The sequence below is a fragment of the Amblyomma americanum genome, chromosome 1 (assembly GCF_052857255.1).
Source record: "Amblyomma americanum isolate KBUSLIRL-KWMA chromosome 1, ASM5285725v1, whole genome shotgun sequence".
NCBI classification, from domain to species: domain Eukaryota; kingdom Metazoa; phylum Arthropoda; class Arachnida; order Ixodida; family Ixodidae; genus Amblyomma; species Amblyomma americanum.
Window position 1 is genome coordinate 48,718,958 of NC_135497.1, and position 9,445 is coordinate 48,728,402.

The 9,445-nt window shown below is 49.7% G+C and overlaps 2 non-coding genes across 2 annotated transcripts; both read right to left on the reverse strand.

Annotated features, from left to right (window-relative positions):
* Positions 1 to 4,497: 4,497 nt before the first annotated feature.
* On the reverse strand, positions 4,498 to 4,659 carry LOC144116730 (U1 spliceosomal RNA). The gene has a single exon (XR_013311955.1). It is a non-coding gene; the product is annotated as a U1 spliceosomal RNA (small nuclear RNA).
* Positions 4,660 to 6,259: 1,600 nt separating this feature from the next.
* On the reverse strand, positions 6,260 to 6,421 carry LOC144116744 (U1 spliceosomal RNA). Its single transcript, XR_013311957.1, has one exon. It is a non-coding gene; the product is annotated as a U1 spliceosomal RNA (small nuclear RNA).
* Between the last annotated feature and the right edge of the window lie 3,024 nt (positions 6,422 to 9,445).

Here is a 9,445-nt window from a genome sequence, read left to right on the forward strand (position 1 = left end):
ACGTTTTTATCATACTGGAGACGTACCAGCGAAGACGTAAACCGGTTTACCGGATGCCTCCCGTGCACATGTGCAGTTACATGGGTGCAGTCAGGTGGGGCCACTGCGCGTGCGCATGAGGCGTTCAGTAAACCGGTATACGAGTTCGCTGTGCTAAATTTCTCTGCCGACTAAACGTGGTATAAAAATATCTATGTTGTTGACAGAAAGCAACAGCCCAGAGCAGAATACACTGGTGGACACCGGATTGAAACTGCTGTGCTCTTATCGCGAATAACCTTCCCTTTACTACATACAAGCTAACGTAATGCGTTTGTTCAGATGTCACGTTTATATCGATATCTTCCAACACGTCTCGCTGTCGCCTCTCTGTGAACGCCCATTTTGGAGGTCGCCATATCATGTTGGGAACGCTCAATTATGGTTGGACATCGATTTTTGTCTAAATCAGCCGAGGTCAAAAGCCGCCACGGTGGCTGAGAGGTTATGGCGCTCGGCTGCTGGCCCGAAAGACGCGGGTTCGATCCCGGCCGCGGCGGTCGAATTTCGATGGAGGCGAAATTCTAGAGGCCCGTGTACTGTGCGATGTCAGTGCACGTTAAAGAACTCCAGGTAGTCGAAATTCCCGGAGCCCTTCACTACGGCGTCTCTCATAGCCTGAGTCGCTTTGGGACGTTAAACCCCCATAAACTAACCAGCCGAGGTCAAATTACGGGGGTTGCCCGGGCAAAATTTTGGAAACGACCCGGGCCAAATTTCGAGGCCGCCATCGTGTCGGGCGCACTCAATTATAGTTGCACATCGATATTGGTCCAAATCGGCCAAGGTGAAATTAAGAGGTGAGCCGCGCCAAATTTGGTGGTCGCCATCGTGTCGGGCATGCTCAATTCCGGTTGGACATCGATTTTGGTCCAAATCGGCCAAGGACATATCTAGGGTGTGGCCTGGGCAAAGTTTTGAAAATGACCCGGGGCAAACTTGGAGGTCGCCATCATGCCGGGCACGGCTAATTATGGTCGGACATTGATTTTGGTCCAAATCTGCCAAGGTCAATCTGTCGCTATATTGTACTTCTCAAGGTTAAACCAAGGTCAAATCGGGCACGGAGTAATAATTATAATTGGCTTTTGGGGAAAGGAAATGGCGCAGTATCTGTCTCATATATCGTTGTACACCTGAACCGTGCCGTAAGGGAAGGAATAAAGGAGGAAGTGAAAGAAGAGAGGTGTAGTGGAGGGCTCCGGAATAATTTCGACCACCTAGGGATCGTTAACGTGCACTGATATTGCACAGCACACGGGCGCCTTAGTGTTTTGCCTCCATAAAAGCGCAGCCGCCGCGGACGGGTTCGAACCCGAGAACTTCGGATCAGTAGCCGAGCGCCCTAACCACTGAGCCACACCGGCGGGTTAGGCACGGAATGGTGAGCTACTTTTGCGTTGAGTACAGCTACCAATATAAAAAATAAAATGACTACGAAGAGACGCGGACTCGTATGACACAGCCTTGTGTCCCGCATTCGCATAACACACAAATAAAAAAACAAAACATTGTATTGACGTCGCGGTGGCTCAGTGGTTAGGGCGCTCGACTACTGATCCGGAGTTCCCGGGTTCGAACCCGACCGCGGCGGCTGCGTTCTTATGGAGGAAAAACGCTAAGGCGCCCGTGTGCTGTGCGATGTCAGTGCACGTTAAAGATCCCCAGGTGGTCGAAATTATTCCGGAGCCCTCCACTACGGCACCTCTCTCTTCCTTTCTTCTATCACTCCCTCCCTTATCCCTTCCCTTACGGCGCGGTTCAGGTGTCCAACGATATATGAGACAGATACTGCGCCATTTCCTTTCCCACCAAAAACCAATCATCATTATTAATTGCATTGCTGCGATATCTGGCGAAGATTTGAAGATATGGTGTGCTTATGTAAACGCAACCGCGTTACTCACGGCAGCTCTCGCAAGTACGGCACACTTCTTAAAACCTTCAAGATACAGTTTCACTGCTCTCATTACAGGGGTCTGTATTTTGTTTTTCTTTCAACTAGATTTTGAATGTAGTGGACAGAAATGAAATTACTACGCAGTCTGTATATACAGTGACGTCAAAACGCTTTGGAGCCACATGACTGTCAGTTGAATCTCGATGACAGAGTTCTTCTGAATGAAATCTAATTACACCACTACCATTACCCACGTTCTGCCACTTTACTACCGACCTTAGTGAGGTGCTACGCACTATTTGAAGTAATGAGGATGCTAACGAAGAAGTTGAAATTAACCGGAATTTAGGCTCTTCACGTAATAACAGTCACATTATTCCCTTGACTACGCTATCAAAAATGATATTTAAGTGTCATCAAAATATGAAACTTTTTAGGAATTACTGTTCAGAAAACAGTCAACAAAAAATAGGTGTAGACGGATGATGTCGTACCTTTCTGAGTCACCCGCTAGGAAGTGCGGAAGCCCCACCTCTTTCAAAGTCTTGTTGGTGCGTAGCGTATCACACAAAGCCAAGACGCCGTTGAAGCCTTGACTGCAGCCCTCGAAGTGCAGCTTTTCTAGTGTGGCGTTCTGTGAGAGCGCCTTTGCCAAGCGCGCTATGCAGTAATCGGCAATTTGCCCACACAAGCCCAGGTAGAGCAGGCAGGCGTTCTTGGAAATTGCAGAGCCCAAAGCATCTCCGCAGCTAGCATCAACTGTGCCGAAGGCATTGCGTAGCTCCTTCAAGCTGGTGTTCACTTCAAGAGCAGTAAACAAGTCCTTGAGCAAACTGCATAGTCCAGACATGTATAGTTCAAGTCTAGTCTTATTTAACTGCAAATAAAAAAGAGCCGGATTTAAGCGTGCCACCACGTATCGACTGCAAGTAAACATGCCGCATGCGTTACTTGAACGAATGGGCAGCCAGAGTGCACTCGAAAATAGTAATTTTAATCAGCGCTAATCAAGATTTGAATGATGCCCGCCGCAAACAAGCTAAGCTGCTTTTTCGTTCTAACCAGATAGCTCAATGGATTTCCCCAATCATGGACCACTTAGAATGTTCCAAACCGTTGATTAGTTCTCTTTACTGACAGAAAGAAAACTTATGCGCCAGCTTATAAATATATAGGCGCGAAACGAATTTTTTGGCGTGCCATAAACAACACCTCGTCTTTGGATCACCGTCGCCAGCATCATCCTTGCATTTATCAAAAAGGCAGATACAAGTCCTTGCTGTAGCAACAGTCTACCACAAGACGCGGAAGTTGCGAACCGAAAAAAGCGATAGCCGCTAGCTTGGCCTGACTAATCATCTTAGAGACTGCATATCTTGCTTCCCTACTTTTCATCACAGTGATGTATTGTACAGTTACCCAACACAGTTAACCAGGGAGATTATGGAGGCTTTTTACATGACGAAAAAACCTAGATTGTGTGTTAGCAGCCCGTAGGTATGCCTGCATGGCAGTGAGGTTCGTTTCCTTGATTCCACGTAGCTGCACGTCTGTTTGCTTTGCTATCTTGTTTGTTAGCCCTCTTTATCTTCCTGGCTTCCTGTGAACAAACCTTCAGTTGTGAGTTAGCGCTGGTCCTGTTGTTTTCTTTCCTTGTTGTCCTCGCCTATTTCGCTATTCTCGCACAAGTATGTATCACCAACTCGCCCGTCTTGCCATCGTGCTGACTGGTAAGCCTTTGGTTAGCGAGAAAATGAACCCACGCACGGCGGAGTGATTCCTGGCCTGTACTAATTCTTCTTCGAGTTCATTTTCAGAGACCGCAAGCAGTCTCAATATAGGACCACTCATGCCTACCAGTTGAGTGCCGCTACCATTTAATCATTTGTTCACCGGAAAGATCGTAAGGCACATAAACGCAGTAGAAGTACAGACGCCCATAAACCAGTCCAAACAGCGCGTGAGTGGCGTGCCCTTCCCGGCTCAAGGCAGCTTGTTCGTAGCCTCCTCTGTTTGTCGTTGAGCGTGCATGGAGTGTTCAGCTTTGTCGAGTCACAAGCTAGAAGGCGTGGTTGCATTGCGCCCCGTTCGCCACTGGGGGGCGCTGGCTGCAACGGCGGGCGGAAGCGCTAATGCTCACTGCATGCTGCGTCGCGCACGATACACGCAACAGGCATGGGGCGCCACCTATCCTGCCCGTCGCTCGAAAAGGCGCCCCAGGCGGCGGCCGAAAGGTGTTCCCCTTTCGACCCACGGGAAACAAGCTGAAGAGTTCGTGATAACGTGATACTCGCTGTGGTGGTCGCTGTCGCCGACGGCAGGCCCGGAGACGAAGTATACCGGTTTACCGGACCCCTCTTGCGCACGCGCAGTGGCTCCCCCTTACCACATCAATTCCGTCCGTACGCTATGACTACCACTCCACCCGCACCGTAAAGCTTTTGATGGCGTCGCACCACAGCACACTCTCGCCAGAGCGGGGCGTTTTTACGACTCGCAATGAATACCTACACGGAAATAACTTCTGCGTTACTGTCTCTTTTTTGATTTTGTCATGGCAGGGGCTGGCGCGGACGCCGAGCCCCACTACCAAAAATTACGTGTCCCATCTGCCCCAGTTAGGGGTAGTGGCGCGCTTCAGCCAACCGAAGTGCAATGGAAGGCCTCGGCACGGGGCCCCGACCTTCATGATCGCCGGTGACCCGACACCAGGTAAGTATGCTGGCGAAAGCACATGTGAAGGCATGCCATGCTAGGCGTCCCATCATCTTGCGTCAGTGAAGATAGCGCTTGTTTTGCCATTTCTTACACCAAGCTAAAAATCCCTCCGCCGAAAAGCCTACTACTGAACATAATGCAGCCACACGCACAAATATGTAATTCAAGGTTTGGTGAATCAATCTAATATAAAGTCAGTTGTCATAAATAATTCGCAAGGAACCGCAGGGGTGGAATGCGCAAAGGGGATGCATTCATGTGCTCTGGCGCATTGCGTGATGATCTGCTGTCTTGTGAAATACGAGCATAGTTTGTACATATTACTTCTCCCCCTATCCTCTATTTCTGTCCCCTCACCTCTTTCATTTCATTTCTCCATTCTGCCTGCTGTCCTTTATTTCCGCTGCCCCAGCTCAGGTGCTTCAGTATCGATGGCAGATGCCGGGGCTAGCAAAAATCTTTTCCTTCCTTTTTACTATTATTTTTAATAAAACCACTACCACCACCACCAGCACACCCGCTGCGGTGGTTCAGTAGGCTACCGAGGACGGTTGCTGCGCATGAGCTAGCAGGATCGCACCCTGGTGGTGGTGGTAGTGGTTTTTTATTTAAAAAATAGTAAAAAGGAAGGAAAATACGGGTTTGCCTAGCGGAGCAGGAAGCGCCCGGGCGCCCCTCCAGCTGCACTCGTTGTTTGTGTCTCAAGAGCGAGCCGTCCAGATCAATGACTGCTGCTGTCGAGGGCGTTGGCAGCGGGCCAGCAGCGCAACCTAGCAACCACAGCAGCCATGGCTAGCTTGGCACCTAGCTCGCTATTCACCAGTAATGGCGAAAGAGACGCCGAGAAAACCGTCGGTGATCAAGAGAAAACAGGGACGTGGCGCGCAGCCGGTGCTCCCTTTCCTTCCTCCTTTCTTCCTCTCTTCTTACGAGCCACTCGTTCTCTCATTGCACACCACAGTGCTCGCGAAGCCCCGTCGACTCCCGCTGTAACCTTGTGTCGGTGGGGGCAAGTCCGAGGTCCTGCCAGAGCTGGACAATGCTCATGATCACATTTTCGGTACTTCCGTTTGCTCTCTACTTCACCCACCCCGACCGACTGATCTCCTTGTGCCCTCTCGGCATATGCCTGCTTCGACAGGATTCACAGCTGGTCGATTTTGTTGTGTTGTAGTTAGAGGCTGCTACAAGGCAAAAGTGGGACGAGGCAGGAAACGGAGCGTGCAATGCTTCACTCGTGTTTGTTTGTTTGTTTCTTTGATTACACCTTCCTTCACGCGAAGGCTACGCTAATGGGGTGCGAACGTCGCGAATTTGGCGTCGGTAGAAGTGTGTGACAATAACAAAAGTAAACGAGCTGACACTTGTCGACACCAACTGCGGAGAAAATGCCGAAAAGGTGGACTATATAGGCTTTGCAGAACTTGGTAACGCGTTTTGTGTCCATCTTTGAACCAGTATTTCCAGGCATCCCCAGCAGGGAATCCCATTCATGGCGCCAATGTCCCGCTCCGTCGGCAGAGGGAGATTTTTACGACTCGCAATGAATACCTACACGGAAATAACTTCTGCGTTACTGTCTCTTTTTTGATTTTGTCATGGCAGGGGCTGGCGCGGACGCCGAGCCCCACTACCAAAAATTACGTGTCCCATCTGCCCCAGTTAGGGGTAGTGGCGCGCTTCAGCCAACCGAAGTGCAATGGAAGGCCTCGGCACGGGGCCCCGACCTTCATGATCGCCGGTGACCCGACACCAGGTAAGTATGCTGGCGAAAGCACATGTGAAGGCATGCCATGCTAGGCGTCCCACCATCTTGCGTCAGTGAAGATAGCGCTTGTTGTGCCATTTCTTACACCAAGCTAAAAATCCCTCCGCCGAAAAGCCTGCTACTGAACATAATGCAGCCACACGCACAAATATGTAATTCAAGGTTTGGTGAATCAACCTAATATAAAGTCAGTTGTCATAAATAATTCGCAAGGAACCGCAGGGGTGGAATGCGCAAAGGGGATGCATTCATGTGCTGTGGCGCATTGCGTGATGATCTGCTGTCTTGTGAAATATGAGCCCACCCGCTGCGGTGGTTCAGTAGGCTACCGAGGACGGTTGCTGCGCATGAGCTAGCAGGATCGCACCCTGGTGGTGGTGGTAGTGGTTTTTTATTAAAAAATAGTAAAAAGGAAGGAAAATACGGGGCCGCCCAGCGGAGCAGGAAGCGCCCGGGCGCCCCTCCAGCTGCACTCGTTGTTTGTGTCTCAAGAGCGAGCCGTCCAGATCAATGACTGCTGCTCTCGAGGGCGTTGGCAGCGGGCCAGCAGCGCAACCTAGCAACCACAGCAGCCATGGCTAGCTTGCCACCTAGCTAGCTATTCACCAGTAATCGCGAAAGAGACGCCGAGAAAACCGTCGGTGATCAAGAGAAAACAGGGACGTGGCGCGCAGCCGGTGCTCCCTTTCCTTCCTCCTTTCTTCCTCTCTTCTTACGAGCCACTCGTTCTCTCATTGCACACCACAGTGCTCGCGAAGCCCCGTCGACTCGCGCTGTAACCTTGTGTCGGTGGGGGCAAGTCCGAGGTCCTGCCACAGCTGGACAATGCTCATGATCACATTTTCGGTACTTCCGTTTGCTCTCTACTTCACCCACCCCGACCGACTGATCTCCTTGTGCCCTCTCGGCATATGCCTGCTTCGACAGGATTCACAGCTGGTCGATTTTGTTGTGTTGTAGTTAGAGGCTGCTACAAGACAAAAGTGGGACGAGGCAGGAAACGGAGCGTGCAATGCTTCACTCGTGTTTGTTTGTTTGTTTCTTTGTTTTACACCTTCCTTCACGCGAAGGCTACGCTAATGGGGTGCGAACGTCGCGAATTTGGCGTCGGTAGAAGTGTGTGACAATAACAAAAGTAAACGAGCAGACACTTGTCGACACCAACTGCGGAGAAAATGCCGAAAAGGTGACTATATAGGCTTTGCAGAACTTGGTAACGCGTTTTGTGTCCATCTTTGAATCCTGCAGCTCGAGGCGATGTGCTGTAATTGAACCCTCACAGCCGAGAAGGGGACAGCCTGATTCTTTTTGTTCGTTTTGTTTTGCATAGGGCATTTTCCGGAGGCCGGCTTTCCGACGCACCGGCTGTCCTTGCGCTGCCCCTTCCTCTGCTGCTCTGCTCGTTCTGTTTCGCCGATTCCACTCCAACGGTGAATGGCCCCTACCAGCCAATGCGCTCATTCAGTCCTGGATCGAGGAACAAAACGCTGCCAACTTCAAGCGCAAGTAGAGCAAGTTGATTCTGACGAGGGTTGAATTGAAGTTTCTCTGCTGCTTTCAAATCAGAGAGCGGAGGTCTTCTTTCTCTGCCTTTTTATTTTTGGCTTACCGAATTTAAAATCATAGTTCAAACGAAACAAGGAGTAGCGCACTGACGTCTGACGTGCAGTTGAGGAGCGTGCTTCTATGAACAAGATATAGACGTTATACATAGAAGACTTCGTTAAAGTATTTAGTGGCCATGAACACTAGACTACAGTGTTATTTTTAAAAATGAGCCAACTGAAAAACACCGGCTTGCCTAAGTTAGCAGAGACTAGAAAGCAAAATACTGAAGTCATTGAATGAGGTCCTCATGTGTTTATGAAGATGAGAGAAACAGTAGGTTATCACCTAAAGCGCGTCTTAATACCGGGCGCGGCGAGGCTATCTGCATAACGCTAGACATTCGCTGTATTCGACCTGGACACTAGAATACATGCTCACAATTACAGGCGGTCACAGAACAAATAAATCGCTTTGCGAACACACGGAAAAGATAATAACAGTGTGAGGACGAGTTAAATGTCACGTATAGGCGATATCCTAAGAGGTGAGGGATGGGGGCGGGGGGGGGGGGGGGTGGAAGGTTAGAAGCAGATTTGCGGGGAGGTTTGCAATCTTTGTCTTTCTTAAAGGGAAGCTGAAACGGTTTTCAAATCGCGTGAAATGCTGTGGTTGGGAAGAATAATAACGCAAGCGTTATTTCAACCCATGACGTCGCATCCGGTTTGAAGAAAAGACGTCCCGTCCGGCAATTTTTTTGCTGTTTTAGCCATGTTTGAGTCGAGCTGAGCATTGCTTTCAGTACCACTATGGCCGGTCGGCGGGTAGGGCGTGAAATCGTGTTGCAAGTGAGTAATTCGTTCTTTCTATCTTTTAATATGCACATACTGAGCGATTGCCTGGTATCTGACACTCGGCATTCCGTTGTCAACTTCCTTGCGCCCGAATATTTTGTGTTAGAAGATAACCCACGACAAGCACGGAGCCCGCTTGCCCGCCAGTGGACCCAAAGGCCCGGAGGGAAAGACTCATCTGTTTTATCGTAAGTTCTGCCCAAAAGCTCTGTGCAGGTCTACGGAAAAGAGCAAGCGCTGAGTGTGTTTTTATATCTTTTGTCAACCAAGCCCAACGTAACTCATGGTCATGTAAAACACGCATAATTACCAGCTCTTGCGTGCTCCCGAAAAAAGGCGGGAAACTTTTGACAACAGTCCAGTTGAACCACGACCGGCTTTATTACTAATAAAGCCGGTCGTGAGTTGAACTAACCGTTTGTGCGATAGGTTTTGTACGTGGTCCGATTTTTTCTGGCCCCGCGGCTGGGAAAGTCTGTTGAGCGTTGGCTTAATTGCACTTCACAATTGTGTGCTACTGTTACAATTCGCTTTCTAAAACAGGTGCAAAAATTGCGGCGAGTTAAGCGATTACGCTTTGGTGTCTGCAGAGCGAAACATGTTCTTTTAAATTCCTATTTA